General features: G+C 34.0%; 1 protein-coding gene across 1 annotated transcript in view; it reads right to left on the minus strand.

Moving 5' to 3' along the window:
* MEF2C (myocyte enhancer factor 2C) overlaps window positions 1–8,533 on the minus strand; it is a 133,482-nt gene extending 124,949 nt beyond the window's left edge. Inside the window, exon 1 of the mRNA XM_031058919.1 lies at window positions 8,352–8,533. The gene's annotated coding sequence lies outside the window, so the exon portion shown is untranslated. The remainder of the gene's footprint in view (window positions 1–8,351) is intronic.
* Between the last annotated feature and the right edge of the window lie 1,467 nt (window positions 8,534–10,000).

Below are 10,000 nucleotides of genomic sequence, written 5' to 3' on the forward strand. Positions count from 1 at the left end.
TTTTTTTCTTTTTTTTTTTTCTTTTTTTTGAGATTTTTTTATGCTCCCCTGCTGATATTTTTAAGGGCCTTTGCAGGGAAGAGATTGATTTTAGAGGGGGAAAAGGCTGCCAAATGCGTTAAATCAACAGTGAAAAGGGATTTGTTTGTTTTGCTAAATTGATCCTGTTCTAGTAGATCTGAAGTGTTTCATTGTTACTAAAGGAGTTTCTGAAACTGTAGTTTGGAAGTTGCTATTGTCCTTTGAATACCTCATAAACAGCTGCCCAAAGATATTTTTTTATCCAAGACATTTTTGAATTGTAATTTTTAAAAAACTGTTTTCAGACTAGAGATTGGAGATAACTTTTTCATAGACAAATAAATTTTCTTTCAAAGATTAGACATTACTAAATTTGTCCTAAAGAATATAAAAATAGTATTTAAAAATAGTATTTATCACTTTGTTAATGACAACACACACTTATACTAGAGTTAAATCTGTGTCTACTCTTGCCACACGTGCATTTTAAAACTAAGTAATTCTTAAGGTATGTATATTTTTTAAAATTTTTCTTCAAAACGAGACTGAAATGGTGTCTGAAGGAAGTTAATAGCTATAGAAATCCCAAATCTCCTGCTTGGTGTGGAACATGGATGCTGTGGAGCTTATATAGTATGTCCAAACTTCCCTAAAGTCTGTTGAAATGCAGTGTACTGTGACAGGCTGAGATGAGATACTAAAATGGAAGCTCAGTTCTATGTCACTAGTCATCCAGATCCAACTTCTGCCTCAAAATTAATCTTTGGGTGTGCTCTAAGTCCAGTTCCTGTACCAGCCACTATCTCTCTGTAAGTAACTCAAATGTACTTAGTATGGTATGCCCATGTTCCACCAAATGTATAGAGTTTATATATACACATATGCATTTTAGGAGTATAATGCTTGTAGTCCATGATCTTACTTAAGTGTAAATATAGGAAGAATTTAACCTACTAACCTCTTGTTGAAGTTTAAGGACTCCAAAAATGTGTGTCTAGACTTGCCTGAAAGAAGTGCATCTAGGGTTTTGAAGATTTTCAGTGCTAGTAAGAAATTGGCAAGCAAAACTTCAGTCTCAGATAAACTCAAATCTCAGTAACTAGTTTCAATTCTACATCCCTTCCCCAGTCTCTTCTGACATAAAGTTAATTAGGTAAAATTTCAAGCTAAATGGGCTTTTTTTCCCTCTTATGCAAAAATACAAAAATAGATCAAATATGAGCTTAGAGTGGAAATTTGGAATCAATTCCCCATCTTAATAGGGTTTAAGTACAGGAATGTATTTGAAGAATAATTTTGGAAATGCTGTCATTATCATGAACTGGTGTTCATGTCTATAATTCTGCATCTTCATGTGCAGAAACATCAGAATTTTTTTTCAAAAGCAAAACATTTGGTGGAAGTGTAATTTACTGTGTGGTCTAATACATCTGTGATTAAAGTCTATCTGGATTGTTAAACATCCTTCACCCAAGAAATACAGTATGTTCACTATTCAACTCGATTGCTAATATAGAAGAACTATCTCTCACAGCTTCTAGAATTGATGCAGAGGAAGATAACTTTGTATTTCATTGTTAATTTATGCAGCTCTGGAAGTCTTAAACCTCTGTATCATTAGCTGAGTATTTCTAAAGTTCCTGCTAGTGCAGTTGCTTCTACTTATCCCTGAGACGAAAGGCTTACATAAATTGTTTCAGAATTAGCATTTAAGTAAGGAGCACCCTTTTTAGTCCTTCTACCACATTTATTTGTCCATGTGATTGCCTTTCCTGAATAAGGAGAATCTCTCTGTGATTCATTTTCATTTTGGGAAAAGCTGATAGGGGACTAGAAAAATATTTTTTAGGCTATGCATTCCTTCTCTTTTCCAGAAATGGAATTGCCTGACTAAGGTATTGTGATATTTTCAGATATTTTGACAGAAAATGCACAACCTAAAACAAAAAAATATGATTGCACCCCCTTGCTAATTATGTGACACTCAAGCTTTTGTCTATCTTGCACTGAGTGATGATGTGATACAGAAGCAGACAGCCATAAATGGCAGAAAAGGCTTAATTAAGTATTCTGCAGCTGCTACAAATTAGATCAGCATCTGCATCTGTGTAGACAATGAAATTCATGGTAATTTTGAGGGCCAAGCAAAGTGGAGGTTTGTTTTGGATGGACGCCTAGCCACAATTCAAGCAAAATTCAGACTCAAATATGTGCTAAGGGGGAAAAAAAGGTTGGTCAACTTCATCTCCTGTTGCTGAAAGCAACAAAGTTTCCCATTCCAGCTTTAGATATGTATTCCAATGTCACACATGAAAGGCATCTCTTAGAGTGTTCAAACTTTGGGTTTTTTCCCTTAAAAAAATAATTCTCAGGAGTTTTCCAGATTAGACTTGGAGCTATATTTTAGATAAGCAACCAGCTTTTTGCTGTTTTCTGACAATTTGTCTCTATTTCCGATTTCATACCACTTTCTGGAACTAAAATTGGAGTAAATGATGCACAAATGTTAATGATAAGTGCTCCAACCTGTTCTAACAGAGATATTTACACCATAAATTGAATACAGAATACAGGAGCGATAGGTTAGTATCTGGGATGAGGGTATGAAGGTATTACTCTGAAACTTTTTTATACAGACATGCTTGTATGCATATACCAAGAAAAAATAGGTTATTCTCTGGACATTTTGACAAAATGCACTGGTTTTAGGTGTTTTCAAACTCTTCTAAATTCATAGTTTTGTTTCGTGTTTGAACAGCTCCAAACACAAGTGTTGATCTAAAAATATGTCTTCTAAGTGCTGCTGTTATACTAAATCTCTGTTGTAAAACCAATAATTAATACAAATATTTCATTAGATTATTTAGAGAGTACTTTTGAAAGTTGAAAGCTCTTCTTTGTAAGTGAAGAACTCTTCATTTCTGTGATCATAAATGTAATTGCACAATAGTTGGGTCAGCTTTTAGACATGATTATGCCACTTATGTTAATCTATTTAAACCTTCCATGAGCATCCTGCTGTGGGGTTTTAACTCTTCCCATGAAAGTACTTTAAAAACATATTATTGACGTTAAAAGGAAACTAAGCCTCTGGTCATGTTTGGATTTGCACTTTGGTTTGGATGTATTTAATCTGAAATTTTTGTTACTGCTATATTATCTAGCTTGATCTTCTTTGTACACTGCTGTATGATGCACAGATTTAAGTTCTCATTTCTGGTCTGTTATGTTATTGCAAATTTGCACCAATCAGAGCAGCAAGTTTTGATTTCAGTAATGATTTTACAGGTAGCTATCCTAATATGGCTAAAGGAGAAGAAATCTGATTACTAAATTGAAGTTCCTTCAACTGGAAATTATTTTTTTCAGGCAACTAAAAACCATATAGAGACAACTTCAGTGTTTTCTTTTCTTGTTAAAAAATTCAATTAACTTGATTCAAATATGTATTGAAACTTCTTGAACTGAGCTAATATATTGTTAGCCTTTTTAGTTTTAGGCTCTCAGAAACAAATAAATATGTTACGGTGACTCTCATATTTGTCTTTATGTTTTAAATCTACATCAGTTGGAAGTTCTGTGCTATAAAATCTCTACTTCTGGACATGACTGAATTGGTTTTTTTGCTGTTGCTTAGCTAAAGGGGCAAGAGCTGGGGAATAGGTACATGCTTGGAAGGGGTTTAGAAAATTTTCTAGCTCCTAAGTGTGACTGAAGAATCTTTTTGTAGTCTACATATTCATGTAGGGGAAGATAAGACAATAGGAATATGGGCAGAAATAACTCAAGAGGACTGTTGCCAGTGGGGATAAACAGGGTAAGAATTTTTGGATTAAACTGAGATTCAGTGAGGAGTTCCCACATCCTTTTTTGCAGATTAAACCTAGCAGTTGGGATGCTATTGAAAGAGTGCTTTTTCCCAGGAACAAAGAAACCAAGTTCTTCTTTACCCTAAGTGGAAGCCAGTTCCCTTGTATTTCCGTGGAAGAATGTAAGCCTAAATCTCATTTCAGTGAGACTGAGGTGTAGTATTAAATGGCTCATGCATTGAGTAAGTGCAAGGACACACAATTAAATGGGAAGATTTTTTTTTGCAAGGGTAGGAACAATCTCTTGATATATAAGTAGATTGTTTCACAGTCTCTTCTATTTTTATCAGTGTTAATATACTCTTTTAGAATTACTGCACACAATAATAATTTGTTGTTACCAAGCATTCTTTCTACAATAATTTTAAATTCAGGACATGGATTGATACTAGAGAAAGGGCAATTTGCACGCAGTCATATAGTACTTTAAAAAGTAAAGGAAAAGAATGAACGCTGCAGGTATCTACAGCAAAAGCTACAGGAAGCATCCATTTTCTGTACTTCTGCATTCTTATTTTTATAATAATAAAAGAAAGTAGAGAGAAATTAAAATTATTGGGGGAGAATTTTTCGTTAAAAAAAGAGTCAAAACAGAAGATAAAATGTAGCAACCCATAAAGAGAAACATTTGATTTGCAGGATAAAGTCTTAGCACATTGGTATCATACTATTCAGCTTTTAACTTTTTTGCCCTGACAGATGTTTCAGGATACAGTACATCAGCTACATTAACACTGGATTGCACTTCATCTGCCTTAAGTAAAATTCTTAAGTATGTATGTAGAACTAGTAATGCTATATAGCTATATTTATGAACAAAGCTGTAATTGCTGTTTCATTAATTCTATAATTTTATTAATTTATTTTTATTATTTTTGCCTGTGCAGTTATTTTACATCTTCCAGTAAACTTGTGTATGTTAGCTTAAATGTAGATGTTTATTCTTTGCAAGCTGTATTTATTCAACTTGATTTAGAATCCAGTGCCTTTAAAGTTATGCATAGAAAGCACTGTGCTTTTGTCTTTATTGAAGATTTCTTAAGTGGTGCTTTCAGAGCTTGTCTCATAATGCTTAGGTACTTTCAAAGGAACAAACCCATATCTGACTATGCAATAAATTGTCACCACTTTAATTGAAAAGGACAACTCCCATTGACAAGCAGTTTGTGTACCTGTACACTGTGACAAGGAGTATACTTTGAGAACTTCCCTTGTTACCTAGTTAATGGTGAATCTAGAGTGCAACAGCGTTTTTGAAATGGGTTAGGAGGGTGAAGCTCCAAGCAGCCATTGAGAGTGGGTGCTTCTTCACCTGGGAATCAACCACAGTGGGATGCAGGCGTGGGGAGAAGCTGCAAAGACATCCATTTGCAGCCACCAGGACAGCTCAGGGGGATGGAGCCCTCAGGCAAGGCTCCGAGTGGCTCTCTACATTGCCAGCAGACTGCCAAAGAGGAGAGTTCTCCACTACTCCTAATGGTAGTCTGATCCTTTGATTTCCATGGCGACTGTCTCAAAACAATATTCAATTAAATTCTGAACAAAAACATGAATTAATGAAAGTCCAAGAAGAAAGTTATATACCTTTTTTAGAATAAGGTTTTGCCTACTGTACCAAGGGGAAAAATGATAAATTTAAAGTATATATATACATTCATATATATATTTGTACATATATAGTCTTTATATGCACAGGTGTTTGTGTGTCTCTGTGTGTGTGTATATAAATAAAAATGCACATACACTTTAAAATAGAAGAATAAAATGGAAATTTTTCATGTTTAAAGTACTCTTGTATGAAGCTGTAATTACAGCTATTCATTCTATTCCCTCAATGATTTTTTTATCATGCATCTCATCTTATCTTTTATATGCAACTTCACTGCCTTCAGTGGAAAGTGTCCAGTTTTTACCAGTATAAGTGAAAGCAGAAAGTTATGAGATGTTTCTAAAATATGATGTAACAGTATATGAAAAAATTTGAATTAACTTTTGAATAACAGAATCCAGATTGTGAATCTCCTAAATTGAGATTTTTACCAAAGCTTTGTGGTTAAATCCCATTTTTTATTTACATGCATTATGGAAAAACTAATATAGATATCCTCCTTTCACTAAAACTTGGATTTACTGGAAAAGACAAACATAAGATTGAAACCTGAGCTACGCTGTAGGTTAAAAAAAAAAAAGTTGTAGAATAAATTGCCATAATTTACAAAATTAACCACAGAGCTCTTAGTTAATAGGGAATAGTTGGTACAAAAATAAAAGAATGTACCAGGCATTTTAGGGGTGATTCTCTTTCTAACTGAAATAGTTATAAAGTTTCAGTGAATTAAATTAGGTTTTCCTATTTCTTAATCTCTCAATATTTCATTAATAACAGAAATATTTCAAAATTTCACTTAATGTGCTGAAATCTGTTGATGACAAAAATAAGAAACCAGAAAGACCAATTAAGGGTACTTATTTAAATTTAATGGTCTACATTATCTAGTGAGTAATCTCTATATTTTGAAACATTAAACAACCTTTTTCTAGAAAAGGAAAGCATCTTATACTAAACTTTCATTTCACAAAATACTTTTTCTCTCAGTACAGTGAAATATAGAAGTAACTTCACTGAAATTTCATGAAATTATCCAGGAGTTTGTCACACTAATTACTGTTTCCAAGCCTTTAAAATCAATAAAGCAAAATGCTGATGAACTTAGAGTGTATAGAACTAAAGGTTCTAAACTGCAGGCTGTATGTTTTTTCTTGTTTTGTGTCTTGTGAACAATGTCTTGCCAGCTCCAGGAATTGCTATTAGTATTTACCGACTTTGCATTTAACAGTGATTGGTTTTAATGACTGTTTAGGGGATTTGGTTTCCATACATTACACATTATCTAAGAAAGAGCAGAGTTTTACAGGCATTGCTAATTTTAAAGGCAGCTCTGGTTTTGGGGGTCGTTGTTTGTTCTACATTTCATACTTGATCAGAAAATATATCTTTAATATTTAGAAGTTTGCTTTATGCTTTGATCAGTAATATTTTATCCTATTGGCCTTTTATTCTCACATACAGTAGGATATCTTTTCAGCAAACAAAACTGTGATTATTTTCATATAGCACATTCCAAAACAAGAAATAATGTCTTCTCCATTTTCCTGTCTCTGAAAATGAAGAAAATGGATGACAACTATGCTTGATCTACCTCTGCTGAGGTAGGACCTCCCTGTCAGCTGTACAGGTCCCACACTAAGCAACCTAGCAGAAACAAAACCAAAGATCAGGGATGTTTAAAAGGGCATTGTTATTCAGGTATTATTGTTAGCCTAATCTTAGACTACTCATTGCTGACATATCATTTATTTTGATATGTGGGGAAGCTCTACTACAGAAATAGTCTAACAGTATATTGACGTATGATTCCTTTTTCTCCCCCATTAGTGTCTTCTATGTTGTGCAGTGACTTGTAACTATGGAATCTGTTTACTGAGAAAGATTCATATGGTTAAGTTTTCTGTCTGTTTACTCACTTAAATAAATGTTTTCAATTTAACACAACAATTTGTAATGAATACTGTGAAACTGTAGAAAGAATGAATTAATGAAATAGAAATAATAATAAAAATGCTTTTCTCCTCTCAAAAATATTTATTTTAATATGTGGTCATATTTTCCTGCATTTTTACATTAATTGAAGTCTTATTGTTCTAGAAAAAAAAAAGAAAATTCCCCCATCATCTAATTTTCCAGTTGTTATGCAAATTAAGGAATATACACTGGCATGATTTGTGGTTTTAAAACAAGGGAATGTGTAAATTCATGATATCTTTAAAAAGCACCATGTCAAGCACTTGTCTCACAGAGCCTGTAGCTTACAATTTACATTTCAGTTTAGTATAAGGCAACCAGTTTGCATGAGAAACCTTTGATTGTACTGTAAAATGCTTTTAGTAGTGTTAATTTCACTAATTTATTACAAAGGAAACTTAGTTGATGTTCATAAGGAATTTCTAAGACTTAGAATGACTGCTGAAGTTCCAAATACTGAGCAGTCTACAGACAACAAATCCTTTTGGTTTGTTTGGAAATTACCAGGATAACTCATTTATTTTAAAGGATGCAGATGGAGAGCACAGAGTACACTCTCAGCGAGCAGTGTCTAGCTTCTGCTGTTCCTGCCTGTAATCCTTTATTTTCTTTCCATTCAGAATCATAGAAACAGTGGAAAGAAAGTGACTATAATTATCCAGTCAGTTTAAAGAAACTTTTCTTGGCAACAGAAGATAAAATCAAGCACTGTATCAAGTTAAATGCAAAGCATGCTACAAAGCTTATCTGTTTTCTCTTGAAGAAAGCTTTGTGAGAGTAACCATGAGCCTGGAGCTGAAACACCCAGTGCTGTGGTAAGCAGAACATTCCAGAGACATAAGAATAGTTATTTAATATTCTTTTCTATTAAAACTCACCAGTGCCCTTCTTCTGCTTCTCCAGGAAGTTGTACCCGTCAGCACCTGCTGAGGGCTTCGTTGATCAAAAAAATCAGGTAAAAAAATCCCAGTAGAATAAAGCCAGACCAGCTGGCTTTGAAGAGAACCCCCCAGTTTGGGTTGTGTTTGCCTCACTCACCCTCTGCTCTGCAGACCCAGGCTTTTTCTCCTTTGGCTGTTGACCTGTAGGCTGTGTGATGTGTGTGCACAAGTGTCTGGCAGGCCAAGGTGCACCTGCTTCTGTCACTCCTGAGTAAATTTAGCTGTAAAAGGTATCACTGACAAGCAGACCTTTGTCAGTGCTGGCAAATGAACAGAGCATTGCCATCCCCCTTTAAAAGTACTCTGCAAGTTCAAATGGAAAATATTTACTCGGTAGTCTTATCGAGTATCCAGGAATTGCTTCTTCAAGAGGAAGGAAGACCAAGAGGCTCATGTATGGCAAACAAATTTCTTTCTTTAAATAGATGTTAAAATTACATTATTCCAAGAAGAATCTGTGAGCAAGATGGGGCTGTGTTCTCTTAATTGTGGCTGGAAGAAACTTTTTTAAAATAGGAACACAGCACACAGAACTTTAAATTCAGGTTGTTAAATTGTGCTAACTGTTAAAGTTGATTATCTTTCTCTTCCATAATTCATTGTGATTTTTATCCAAAAAAGTATTAGAAAACTTAAACATATCCCATAGAAGGTATTAATCTCATTCCCAAAATTAAAAAGCATGCAGAATTGAGAGTCTGAATTTCAAAATCACATGTTTGTGATTTGCTACATTTTGTAACACTTATGCAGTCATAGTCTAGGAACCAGACCCTTTTAAAATGGGACTTAAAGTAAATGGAGGGTCTTTTGAGGGAAGTGATCAAAACTTGGTATGCTTATCCTTATTGGATATTTATGATTTATTTATAATAAGCGTATTCATAATTTATATCTACCCCTTACTTTTCTTTTTCTCTTTTTTCTTCCTGGAGATGGCTTCTGGTAATCGAAAGAGAAAGGTGTAATTTACACCTGTGTGTCTTCTCACAGAGTTAAAAAAAGAGTCACCAACATAGGTGCCAGGATTGGTAGCAACATACATAGTTACTCCATTTTCCACTTGAAAACTAGGCCATAAACTCAAGTGGCTTTAAAGAAAAAAATTCAATAGTGTCTACTTTGCTCTAACATGCTATTTAGAAGGAGCAAAATATTCCTTTCTAACAAATGAGGCAAAAATTGTGGATCAGGAGCTCTTTGTAAGATAAACAAGGTTCCTATTTACTTACTTGTATAAACAACCACTCACCAAGCTTTATGTCTCTGCAGGGGCACCCTTTCAGATAGGAACATGGACCTTATTGGCATCATCTTGTATCCATGGAAACATTTTAAGTGCTGCTCTCTCAATATGTACTTCAGTTATTCAGGGTTCAAGAGCTGAATACCAAATAATTAAGTGTTTTTATTACTTTCTATGTGGTAGCGTCGTTCTTGGGGCTCATATCTGTCATAATAAAGATCTTGTACTTTCATGATGTTTGATAAAATCAAGTGTTTCATTTCAAGTCTCCTGTCCACTCTATTCTTCGATTAAAATTAATGTTCTAAAAGTCCTGATGAATTGAAATTCTGAAACTTTT

This window comes from Geospiza fortis, unplaced genomic scaffold, assembly GCF_000277835.1.
Source record: "Geospiza fortis unplaced genomic scaffold, GeoFor_1.0 scaffold279, whole genome shotgun sequence".
NCBI lineage: Eukaryota > Metazoa > Chordata > Aves > Passeriformes > Thraupidae > Geospiza > Geospiza fortis.